Source organism: Oncorhynchus mykiss, unplaced genomic scaffold, assembly GCF_013265735.2.
Source record: "Oncorhynchus mykiss isolate Arlee unplaced genomic scaffold, USDA_OmykA_1.1 un_scaffold_379, whole genome shotgun sequence".
Classification (NCBI taxonomy): Eukaryota; Metazoa; Chordata; class Actinopteri; order Salmoniformes; family Salmonidae; genus Oncorhynchus; species Oncorhynchus mykiss.
Genome location: NW_023493826.1, coordinates 1 through 10000, shown reverse-complemented (window position 1 = coordinate 10000; position 10000 = coordinate 1). Strand labels below are relative to the sequence as shown.

The 10000-nt window shown below is 45.3% G+C and overlaps 22 non-coding genes and 8 pseudogenes across 22 annotated transcripts in view; all 30 read right to left on the bottom strand.

Moving 5' to 3' along the window:
* Nucleotides 1-44, bottom strand: part of LOC118954128 — a 119-nt gene extending 75 nt beyond the window's left edge. The window contains exon 1 of the ribosomal RNA XR_005044313.1: nt 1-44. This exon is cut by the window's left edge and continues 75 nt beyond it. This is a non-coding gene — a ribosomal RNA (5S ribosomal RNA).
* Nucleotides 45-301: 257 nt separating this feature from the next.
* LOC118954117 lies at nt 302-420 on the bottom strand. The gene has a single exon (XR_005044302.1). It is a non-coding gene; the product is annotated as a 5S ribosomal RNA (ribosomal RNA).
* A 177-nt stretch (nt 421-597) lies between these two features.
* On the bottom strand, nt 598-716 carry LOC118954106. Its single transcript, XR_005044291.1, has one exon. It is a non-coding gene; the product is annotated as a 5S ribosomal RNA (ribosomal RNA).
* Nucleotides 717-976: 260 nt separating this feature from the next.
* LOC118954095 lies at nt 977-1095 on the bottom strand. The gene has a single exon (XR_005044280.1). It is a non-coding gene; the product is annotated as a 5S ribosomal RNA (ribosomal RNA).
* Nucleotides 1096-1272: 177 nt separating this feature from the next.
* Nucleotides 1273-1391, bottom strand: LOC118954084. The gene has a single exon (XR_005044269.1). It is a non-coding gene; the product is annotated as a 5S ribosomal RNA (ribosomal RNA).
* Nucleotides 1392-1646: 255 nt separating this feature from the next.
* Nucleotides 1647-1764, bottom strand: LOC118954269 (annotated as a pseudogene).
* A 259-nt stretch (nt 1765-2023) lies between these two features.
* LOC118954268 lies at nt 2024-2141 on the bottom strand (annotated as a pseudogene).
* Nucleotides 2142-2401: 260 nt separating this feature from the next.
* Nucleotides 2402-2520, bottom strand: LOC118954073. The gene has a single exon (XR_005044258.1). It is a non-coding gene; the product is annotated as a 5S ribosomal RNA (ribosomal RNA).
* Nucleotides 2521-2696: 176 nt separating this feature from the next.
* Nucleotides 2697-2814, bottom strand: LOC118954267 (annotated as a pseudogene).
* A 260-nt stretch (nt 2815-3074) lies between these two features.
* Nucleotides 3075-3193, bottom strand: LOC118954061. The gene has a single exon (XR_005044246.1). It is a non-coding gene; the product is annotated as a 5S ribosomal RNA (ribosomal RNA).
* A 177-nt stretch (nt 3194-3370) lies between these two features.
* On the bottom strand, nt 3371-3489 carry LOC118954050. The gene has a single exon (XR_005044235.1). It is a non-coding gene; the product is annotated as a 5S ribosomal RNA (ribosomal RNA).
* Nucleotides 3490-3749: 260 nt separating this feature from the next.
* On the bottom strand, nt 3750-3868 carry LOC118954039. The gene has a single exon (XR_005044224.1). It is a non-coding gene; the product is annotated as a 5S ribosomal RNA (ribosomal RNA).
* A 253-nt stretch (nt 3869-4121) lies between these two features.
* On the bottom strand, nt 4122-4240 carry LOC118954028. Its single transcript, XR_005044213.1, has one exon. It is a non-coding gene; the product is annotated as a 5S ribosomal RNA (ribosomal RNA).
* Nucleotides 4241-4417: 177 nt separating this feature from the next.
* Nucleotides 4418-4536, bottom strand: LOC118954017. The gene has a single exon (XR_005044202.1). It is a non-coding gene; the product is annotated as a 5S ribosomal RNA (ribosomal RNA).
* A 259-nt stretch (nt 4537-4795) lies between these two features.
* On the bottom strand, nt 4796-4914 carry LOC118954006. The gene has a single exon (XR_005044191.1). It is a non-coding gene; the product is annotated as a 5S ribosomal RNA (ribosomal RNA).
* A 177-nt stretch (nt 4915-5091) lies between these two features.
* LOC118953995 lies at nt 5092-5210 on the bottom strand. Its single transcript, XR_005044180.1, has one exon. It is a non-coding gene; the product is annotated as a 5S ribosomal RNA (ribosomal RNA).
* Nucleotides 5211-5469: 259 nt separating this feature from the next.
* On the bottom strand, nt 5470-5588 carry LOC118953984. The gene has a single exon (XR_005044168.1). It is a non-coding gene; the product is annotated as a 5S ribosomal RNA (ribosomal RNA).
* A 177-nt stretch (nt 5589-5765) lies between these two features.
* On the bottom strand, nt 5766-5885 carry LOC118954287 (annotated as a pseudogene).
* A 260-nt stretch (nt 5886-6145) lies between these two features.
* On the bottom strand, nt 6146-6263 carry LOC118954266 (annotated as a pseudogene).
* A 259-nt stretch (nt 6264-6522) lies between these two features.
* LOC118953973 lies at nt 6523-6641 on the bottom strand. The gene has a single exon (XR_005044157.1). It is a non-coding gene; the product is annotated as a 5S ribosomal RNA (ribosomal RNA).
* A 176-nt stretch (nt 6642-6817) lies between these two features.
* LOC118953962 lies at nt 6818-6936 on the bottom strand. The gene has a single exon (XR_005044146.1). It is a non-coding gene; the product is annotated as a 5S ribosomal RNA (ribosomal RNA).
* Nucleotides 6937-7194: 258 nt separating this feature from the next.
* On the bottom strand, nt 7195-7313 carry LOC118954333. The gene has a single exon (XR_005044461.1). It is a non-coding gene; the product is annotated as a 5S ribosomal RNA (ribosomal RNA).
* A 176-nt stretch (nt 7314-7489) lies between these two features.
* LOC118954254 lies at nt 7490-7607 on the bottom strand. Its single transcript, XR_005044439.1, has one exon. It is a non-coding gene; the product is annotated as a 5S ribosomal RNA (ribosomal RNA).
* A 260-nt stretch (nt 7608-7867) lies between these two features.
* On the bottom strand, nt 7868-7986 carry LOC118954289. The gene has a single exon (XR_005044450.1). It is a non-coding gene; the product is annotated as a 5S ribosomal RNA (ribosomal RNA).
* Nucleotides 7987-8239: 253 nt separating this feature from the next.
* Nucleotides 8240-8357, bottom strand: LOC118954265 (annotated as a pseudogene).
* A 260-nt stretch (nt 8358-8617) lies between these two features.
* On the bottom strand, nt 8618-8736 carry LOC118954178. The gene has a single exon (XR_005044363.1). It is a non-coding gene; the product is annotated as a 5S ribosomal RNA (ribosomal RNA).
* Nucleotides 8737-8913: 177 nt separating this feature from the next.
* Nucleotides 8914-9032, bottom strand: LOC118954067. Its single transcript, XR_005044252.1, has one exon. It is a non-coding gene; the product is annotated as a 5S ribosomal RNA (ribosomal RNA).
* A 259-nt stretch (nt 9033-9291) lies between these two features.
* LOC118953956 lies at nt 9292-9410 on the bottom strand. The gene has a single exon (XR_005044140.1). It is a non-coding gene; the product is annotated as a 5S ribosomal RNA (ribosomal RNA).
* Nucleotides 9411-9586: 176 nt separating this feature from the next.
* Nucleotides 9587-9704, bottom strand: LOC118954276 (annotated as a pseudogene).
* Nucleotides 9705-9880: 176 nt separating this feature from the next.
* Nucleotides 9881-9997, bottom strand: LOC118954319 (annotated as a pseudogene).
* Nucleotides 9998-10000: the final 3 nt, after the last annotated feature.

The window sequence follows — 10000 nt, the reverse complement described above, 5'->3', positions numbered from 1 at the left end:
GATCGGACGAGATCAGGCGTACTCAGGCCGGTGTGGCCGTAAGCGAGAAACTATCTCTTGGCACTATGTAAAGTCAAAGTGAGCCTGATTAACAGCTGTTGCATTTCCACCATTTAGATAGCATCTTTGTGTCACTCAAAAAGTGGAAGAAATTGCATATACTGTAGCCATAATTTGTAGCACAGATTGTTGGATGAAATACAAACTAACCTTGCTTACTTATTTCAAAGCGAGGGCACATATTTCAGCCTTGTGGGAAAAAACGGACAAAGAGTTGAAATTCCACAAGGCAGTGACAAAAAGCTTACAGCACCTGGTATTCCCAGGCGGTCTCCCATCCAAGTACTAACCAGGCCCGACCCTGCTTAGCTTCCGAGATCGGACGAGATCAGGCGTACTCAGGCCGGTGTGGCCGTAAGCGAAAGGCAATCTCAAAAAGTGGATGAAATTGCATATACTGTAGCCATAATTTGTAGCACAGATTGTTGGATGAAATACAAACTAACCTTGCTTACTTATTTCAAAGCGAGGGCACATATTTCAGCCTTGTGGGAAAAAACGGACAAAGAGTTGAAATTCCACAAGGCAGTGACAAAAAGCTTACAGCACCTGGTATTCCCAGGCGGTCTCCCATCCAAGTACTAACCAGGCCCGACCCTGCTTAGCTTCCGAGATCGGACGAGATCAGGCGTACTCAGGCCGGTGTGGCCGTAAGCGAGAAACTATCTCTTGGTGCACTATGTAAAGTCAAAGTGAGCCTGATTAACAGCTGTTGCATTTCCACCATTTAGATAAGCATCTTTGTGTCACTCAAAAAGTGGAAGAAATTGCATATACTGTAGCCATAATTTGTAGCACAGATTGTTGGATGAAATACAAACTAACCTTGCTTACTTATTTCAAAGCGAGGGCACATATTTCAGCCTTGTGGGAAAAAACGGACAAAGAGTTGAAATTCCACAAGGCAGTGACAAAAAGCTTACAGCACCTGGTATTCCCAGGCGGTCTCCCATCCAAGTACTAACCAGGCCCGACCCTGCTTAGCTTCCGAGATCGGACGAGATCAGGCGTACTCAGGCCGGTGTGGCCGTAAGCGAAAGGCAATCTCAAAAAGTGGATGAAATTGCATATACTGTAGCCATAATTTGTAGCACAGATTGTTGGATGAAATACAAACTAACCTTGCTTACTTATTTCAAAGCGAGGGCACATATTTCAGCCTTGTGGGAAAAAACGGACAAAGAGTTGAAATTCCACAAGGCAGTGACAAAAAGCTTACAGCACCTGGTATTCCCAGGCGGTCTCCCATCCAAGTACTAACCAGGCCCGACCCTGCTTAGCTTCCGAGATCGGACGAGATCAGGCGTACTCAGGCCGGTGTGGCCGTAAGCGAGAACTATCTCTTGGTGCACTATGTAAAGTCAAAGTGAGCCTGATTAACAGCTGTTGCATTTCCACCATTTAGATAAGCATCTGTGTCACTCAAAAGTGGAAGAAATTGCATATACTGTAGCCATAATTTGTAGCACAGATTGTTGGATGAAATACAAACTAACCTTGCTTACTTATTTCAAAGCGAGGGCACATATTTCAGCCTTGTGGAAAAAACGGACAAAGAGTTGAAATTCCACAAGGCAGTGACAAAAAGCTTACAGCACCTGGTATTCCCAGGCGGTCTCCCATCCAAGTACTAACCAGGCCCGACCCTGCTTAGCTTCCGAGATCGGACGAGATCAGGCGTACTCAGGCCGTGTGGCCGTAAGCGAGAAACTATCTCTTGGTGCACTATGTAAAGTCAAGTGAGCCTGATTAACAGCTGTTGCATTTCCACCATTTAGATAAGCATCTTTGTGTCACTCAAAAAGTGGAAGAAATTGCATATACTGTAGCCATAATTTGTAGCACAGATTGTTGGATGAAATACAAACTAACCTTGCTTACTTATTTCAAAGCGAGGGCACATATTTCAGCCTTGTGGGAAAAAACGGACAAAGAGTTGAAATTCCACAAGGCAGTGACAAAAAGCTTACAGCACCTGGTATTCCCAGGCGGTCTCCCATCCAAGTACTAACCAGGCCCGACCCTGCTTAGCTTCCGAGATCGGACGAGATCAGGCGTACTCAGGCCGTGTGGCCGTAAGCGAGAAACTATCTCTTGGTGCACTATGTAAAGTCAAAGTGAGCCTGATTAACAGCTGTTGCATTTCCACCATTTAGATAAGCATCTTTGTGTCACTCAAAAAGTGGAAGAAATTGCATATACTGTAGCCATAATTTGTAGCACAGATTGTTGGATGAAATACAAACTAACCTTGCTTACTTATTTCAAAGCGAGGGCACATATTTCAGCCTTGTGGGAAAAAACGGACAAAGAGTTGAAATTCCACAAGGCAGTGACAAAAAGCTTACAGCACCTGGTATTCCCAGGCGGTCTCCCATCCAAGTACTAACCAGGCCCGACCCTGCTTAGCTTCCGAGATCGGACGAGATCAGGCGTACTCAGGCCGGTGTGGCCGTAAGCGAAAGGCAATCTCAAAAGTGGATGAAATTGCATATACTGTAGCCATAATTTGTAGCACAGATTGTTGGATGAAATACAAACTAACCTTGCTTACTTATTTCAAAGCGAGGGCACATATTTCAGCCTTGTGGGAAAAAACGGACAAAGAGTTGAAATTCCACAAGGCAGTGACAAAAAGCTTACAGCACCTGGTATTCCCAGGCGGTCTCCCATCCAAGTACTAACCAGGCCCGACCCTGCTTAGCTTCCGAGATCGGACGAGATCAGGCGTACTCAGGCCGTGTGGCCGTAAGCGAGAAACTATCTCTTGGTGCACTATGTAAAGTCAAAGTGAGCCTGATTAACAGCTGTTGCATTTCCACCATTTAGATAAGCATCTTTGTGTCACTCAAAAAGTGGAAGAAATTGCATATACTGTAGCCATAATTTGTAGCACAGATTGTTGGATGAAATACAAACTAACCTTGCTTACTTATTTCAAAGCGAGGGCACATATTTCAGCCTTGTGGGAAAAAACGGACAAAGAGTTGAAATTCCACAAGGCAGTGACAAAAAGCTTACAGCACCTGGTATTCCCAGGCGGTCTCCCATCCAAGTACTAACCAGGCCCGACCCTGCTTAGCTTCCGAGATCGGACGAGATCAGGCGTACTCAGGCCGGTGTGGCCGTAAGCGAAAGGCAATCTCAAAAAGTGGATGAAATTGCATATACTGTAGCCATAATTTGTAGCACAGATTGTTGGATGAAATACAAACTAACCTTGCTTACTTATTTCAAAGCGAGGGCACATATTTCAGCCTTGTGGGAAAAAACGGACAAAGAGTTGAAATTCCACAAGGCAGTGACAAAAAGCTTACAGCACCTGGTATTCCCAGGCGGTCTCCCATCCAAGTACTAACCAGGCCCGACCCTGCTTAGCTTCCGAGATCGGACGAGATCAGGCGTACTCAGGCCGGTGTGGCCGTAAGCGAGAAACTATCTCTTGGTGCACCATGTAAAGTCAAAGTGAGCCTGATTAACAGCTGTTGCATTTCCACCATTTAGATAAGCATCTTTGTGTCACTCAAAAAGTGGAAGAAATTGCATATACTGTAGCCATAATTTGTAGCACAGATTGTTGGATGAAATACAAACTAACCTTGCTTACTTATTTCAAAGCGAGGGCACATATTTCAGCCTTGTGGGAAAAAACGGACAAAGAGTTGAAATTCCACAAGGCAGTGACAAAAAGCTTACAGCACCTGGTATTCCCAGGCGGTCTCCCATCCAAGTACTAACCAGGCCCGACCCTGCTTAGCTTCCGAGATCGGACGAGATCAGGCGTACTCAGGCCGGTGTGGCCGTAAGCGAGAACTATCTCTTGGTGCATGTAAGTCAAAGTGAGCCTGATTACAGCTGTTGCATTTCCACCATTTAGATAAGCATCTTTGTGTCACTCAAAAGTGGAAGAAATTGCATATACTGTAGCCATAATTTGTAGCACAGATTGTTGGATGAAATACAAACTAACCTTGCTTACTTATTTCAAAGCGAGGGCACATATTTCAGCCTTGTGGGAAAAAACGGACAAAGAGTTGAAATTCCACAAGGCAGTGACAAAAAGCTTACAGCACCTGGTATTCCCAGGCGGTCTCCCATCCAAGTACTAACCAGGCCCGACCCTGCTTAGCTTCCGAGATCGGACGAGATCAGGCGTACTCAGGCCGGTGTGGCCGTAAGCGAAAGGCAATCTCAAAAAGTGGATGAAATTGCATATACTGTAGCCATAATTTGTAGCACAGATTGTTGGATGAAATACAAACTAACCTTGCTTACTTATTTCAAAGCGAGGGCACATATTTCAGCCTTGTGGGAAAAAACGGACAAAGAGTTGAAATTCCACAAGGCAGTGACAAAAAGCTTACAGCACCTGGTATTCCCAGGCGGTCTCCCATCCAAGTACTAACCAGGCCCGACCCTGCTTAGCTTCCGAGATCGGACGAGATCAGGCGTACTCAGGCCGGTGTGGCCGTAAGCGAGAAACTATCTCTTGGTGCACTATGTAAAGTCAAAGTGAGCCTGATTAACAGCTGTTGCATTTCCACCATTTAGATAAGCATCTTTGTGTCACTCAAAAGTGGAAGAAATTGCATATACTGTAGCCATAATTTGTAGCACAGATTGTTGGATGAAATACAAACTAACCTTGCTTACTTATTTCAAAGCGAGGGCACATATTTCAGCCTTGTGGGAAAAAACGGACAAAGAGTTGAAATTCCACAAGGCAGTGACAAAAAGCTTACAGCACCTGGTATTCCCAGGCGGTCTCCCATCCAAGTACTAACCAGGCCCGACCCTGCTTAGCTTCCGAGATCGGACGAGATCAGGCGTACTCAGGCCGGTGTGGCCGTAAGCGAAAGGCAATCTCAAAAAGTGGATGAAATTGCATATACTGTAGCCATAATTTGTAGCACAGATTGTTGGATGAAATACAAACTAACCTTGCTTACTTATTTCAAAGCGAGGGCACATATTTCAGCCTTGTGGGAAAAAACGGACAAAGAGTTGAAATTCCACAAGGCAGTGACAAAAAGCTTACAGCACCTGGTATTCCCAGGCGGTCTCCCATCCAAGTACTAACCAGGCCCGACCCTGCTTAGCTTCCGAGATCGGACGAGATCAGGCGTACTCAGGCCGGTGTGGCCGTAAGCGAGAAACTATCTCTTGGTGCACTATGTAAAGTCAAAGTGAGCCTGATTACAGCTGTTGCATTTCCACCATTTAGATAAGCATCTTTGTGTCACTCAAAAAGTGGAAGAAATTGCATATACTGTAGCCATAATTTGTAGCACAGATTGTTGGATGAAATACAAACTAACCTTGCTTACTTATTTCAAAGCGAGGGCACATATTTCAGCCTTGTGGGAAAAAACGGACAAAGAGTTGAAATTCCACAAGGCAGTGACAAAAAGCTTACAGCACCTGGTATTCCCAGGCGGTCTCCCATCCAAGTACTAACCAGGCCCGACCCTGCTTAGCTTCCGAGATCGGACGAGATCAGGCGTACTCAGGCCGGTGTGGCCGTAAGCGAAAGGCAATCTCAAAAAGTGGATGAAATTGCATATACTGTAGCCATAATTTGTAGCACAGATTGTTGGATGAAATACAAACTAACCTTGCTTACTTATTTCAAAGCGAGGGCACATATTTCAGCCTTGTGGGAAAAAACGGACAAAGAGTTGAAATTCCACAAGGCAGTGACAAAAAGCTTACAGCACCTGGTATTCCCAGGCGTCTCTCCCATCCAAGTACTAACCAGGCCCGACCCTGCTTAGCTTCCGAGATCGGACGAGATCAGGCGTACTCAGGCCGGTGTGGCCGTAAGCGAGAAACTATCTCTTGGTGCACCATGTAAAGTCAAAGTGAGCCTGATTAACAGCTGTTGCATTTCCACCATTTAGATAAGCATCTTTGTGTCACTCAAAAAGTGGAAGAAATTGCATATACTGTAGCCATAATTTGTAGCACAGATTGTTGGATGAAATACAAACTAACCTTGCTTACTTATTTCAAAGCGAGGGCACATATTTCAGCCTTGTGGGAAAAAACGGACAAAGAGTTGAAATTCCACAAGGCAGTGACAAAAAGCTTACAGCACCTGGTATTCCCAGGCGGTCTCCCATCCAAGTACTAACCAGGCCCGACCCTGCTTAGCTTCCGAGATCGGACGAGATCAGGCGTACTCAGGCCGTGTGGCCGTAAGCGAGAAACTATCTCTTGGTGCACTATGTAAAGTCAAAGTGAGCCTGATTAACAGCTGTTGCATTCCACCATTTAGATAAGCATCTTTGTGTCACTCAAAAAGTGGAAGAAATTGCATATACTGTAGCCATAATTTGTAGCACAGATTGTTGGATGAAATACAAACTAACCTTGCTTACTTATTTCAAAGCGAGGGCACATATTTCAGCCTTGTGGGAAAAAACGGACAAAGAGTTGAAATTCCACAAGGCAGTGACAAAAAGCTTACAGCACCTGGTATTCCCAGGCGGTCTCCCATCCAAGTACTAACCAGGCCCGACCCTGCTTAGCTTCCGAGATCGGACGAGATCAGGCGTACTCAGGCCGGTGTGGCCGTAAGCGAAAGGCAATCTCAAAAGTGGATGAAATTGCATATACTGTAGCCATAATTTGTAGCACAGATTGTTGGATGAAATACAAACTAACCTTGCTTACTTATTTCAAAGCGAGGGCACATATTTCAGCCTTGTGGGAAAAAACGGACAAAGAGTTGAAATTCCACAAGGCAGTGACAAAAAGCTTACAGCACCTGGTATTCCCAGGCGGTCTCCCATCCAAGTACTAACCAGGCCCGACCCTGCTTAGCTTCCGAGATCGGACGAGATCAGGCGTACTCAGGCCGGTGTGGCCGTAAGCGAGAAACTATCTCTTGGTGCACTATGTAAAGTCAAAGTGAGCCTGATTAACAGCTGTTGCATTTCCACCATTTAGATAAGCATCTTTGTGTCACTCAAAAGTGGAAGAAATTGCATATACTGTAGCCATAATTTGTAGCACAGATTGTTGGATGAAATACAAACTAACCTTGCTTACTTATTTCAAAGCGAGGGCACATATTTCAGCCTTGTGGGAAAAACGGACAAAGAGTTGAAATTCCACAAGGCAGTGACAAAAAGCTTACAGCACCTGGTATTCCCAGGCGGTCTCCCATCCAAGTACTAACCAGGCCCGACCCTGCTTAGCTTCCGAGATCGGACGAGATCAGGCGTACTCAGGCCGGTGTGGCCGTAAGCGAAAGGCAATCTCAAAAGTGGATGAAATTGCATATACTGTAGCCATAATTTGTAGCACAGATTGTTGGATGAAATACAAACTAACCTTGCTTACTTATTTCAAAGCGAGGGCACATATTTCAGCCTTGTGGGAAAAAACGGACAAAGAGTTGAAATTCCACAAGGCAGTGACAAAAAGCTTACAGCACCTGGTATTCCCAGGCGGTCTCCCATCCAAGTACTAACCAGGCCCGACCCTGCTTAGCTTCCGAGATCGGACGAGATCAGCGTACTCAGGCCGGTGTGGCCGTAAGCGAGAAACTATCTCTTGGTGCACTATGTAAAGTCAAAGTGAGCCTGATTAACAGCTGTTGCATTTCCACCATTTAGATAAGCATCTTTGTGTCACTCAAAAAGTGGAAGAAATTGCATATACTGTAGCCATAATTTGTAGCACAGATTGTTGGATGAAATACAAACTAACCTTGCTTACTTATTTCAAAGCGAGGGCACATATTTCAGCCTTGTGGGAAAAAACGGACAAAGAGTTGAAATTCCACAAGGCAGTGACAAAAAGCTTACAGCACCTGGTATTCCCAGGCGGTCTCCCATCCAAGTACTAACCAGGCCCGACCCTGCTTAGCTTCCGAGATCGGACGAGATCAGGCGTACTCAGGCCGGTGTGGCCGTAAGCGAGAAACTATCTCTTGGTGCACATGTAAAGTCAAAGTGAGCCTGATTAACACTGTTGCATTTCCACCATTTAGATAAGCATCTTTGTGTCACTCAAAAGTGGAAGAATTGCATATACTGTAGCCATAATTTGTAGCACAGATTGTTGGATGAATACAAACTAACCTTGCTTACTTATTTCAAAGCGAGGGCACATATTTCAGCCTTGTGGAAAAAACGGACAAAGAGTTGAAATTCCACAAGGCAGTGACAAAAGCTTACAGCACCTGGTATTCCCAGGCGGTCTCCCATCCAAGTACTAACCAGGCCCGACCCTGCTTAGCTTCCGAGATCGGACGAGATCAGGCGTACTCAGGCCGTGTGGCCGTAAGCGAGAAACTATCTCTTGGTGCACTATGTAAAGTCAAAGTGAGCCTGATTAACAGCTGTTGCATTTCCACCATTTAGATAAGCATCTTTGTGTCACTCAAAAAGTGGAAGAAATTGCATATACTGTAGCCATAATTTGTAGCACAGATTGTTGGATGAAATACAAACTAACCTTGCTTACTTATTTCAAAGCGAGGGCACATATTTCAGCCTTGTGGGAAAAAACGGACAAAGAGTTGAAATTCCACAAGGCAGTGACAAAAAGCTTACAGCACCTGGTATTCCCAGGCGGTCTCCCATCCAAGTACTAACCAGGCCCGACCCTGCTTAGCTTCCGAGATCGGACGAGATCAGGCGTACTCAGGCCGGTGTGGCCGTAAGCGAAAGGCAATCTCAAAAAGTGGATGAAATTGCATATACTGTAGCCATAATTTGTAGCACAGATTGTTGGATGAAATACAAACTAACCTTGCTTACTTATTTCAAAGCGAGGGCACATATTTCAGCCTTGTGGGAAAAAACGGACAAAGAGTTGAAATTCCACAAGGCAGTGACAAAAAGCTTACAGCACCTGGTATTCCCAGGCGGTCTCCCATCCAAGTACTAACCAGGCCCGACCCTGCTTAGCTTCCGAGATCGGACGAGATCAGGCGTACTCAGGCCGGTGTGGCCGTAAGCGAGAAACTATCTCTTGGTGCACTATGTAAAGTCAAAGTGAGCCTGATTAACAGCTGTTGCATTTCCACCATTTAGATAAGCATCTTTGTGTCACTCAAAAAGTGGAAGAAATTGCATATACTGTAGCCATAATTTGTAGCACAGATTGTTGGATGAAATACAAACTAACCTTGCTTACTTATTTCAAAGCGAGGGCACATATTTCAGCCTTGTGGGAAAAAACGGACAAAGAGTTGAAATTCCACAAGGCAGTGACAAAAGCTTACAGCACCTGGTATTCCCAGGCGGTCTCCCATCCAAGTACTAACCAGGCCCGACCCTGCTTAGCTTCCGAGATCGGACGAGATCAGGCGTACTCAGGCCGGTGTGGCCGTAAGCGAAAGGCAATCTCAAAAAGTGGATGAAATTGCATATACTGTAGCCATAATTTGTAGCACAGATTGTTGGATGAAATACAAACTAACCTTGCTTACTTATTTCAAAGCGAGGGCACATATTTCAGCCTTGTGGGAAAAACGGACAAAGAGTTGAAATTCCACAAGGCAGTGACAAAAAGCTTACAGCACCTGGTATTCCCAGGCGGTCTCCCATCCAAGTACTAACCAGGCCGACCCTGCTTAGCTTCCGAGATCGGACGAGATCAGGCGTACTCAGGCCGGTGTGGCCGTAAGCGAAAGGCAATCTCAAAAAGTGGATGAAATTGCATATACTGTAGCCATAATTTGTAGCACAGATTGTTGGATGAAATACAAACTAACCTTGCTTACTTATTTCAAAGCGAGGGCACATATTTCAGCCTTGTGGGAAAAACGGACAAAGAGTTGAAATTCCACAAGGCAGTGACAAAAAGCTTACAGCACCTGGTATTCCCAGGCGGTCTCCCATCCAGTACTAACCAGGCCGACCCTGCTTAGCTTCCGAGATCGGACGAGATCAGCGTACTCAGGCCGGTTGTGGCCGTAAGCGAA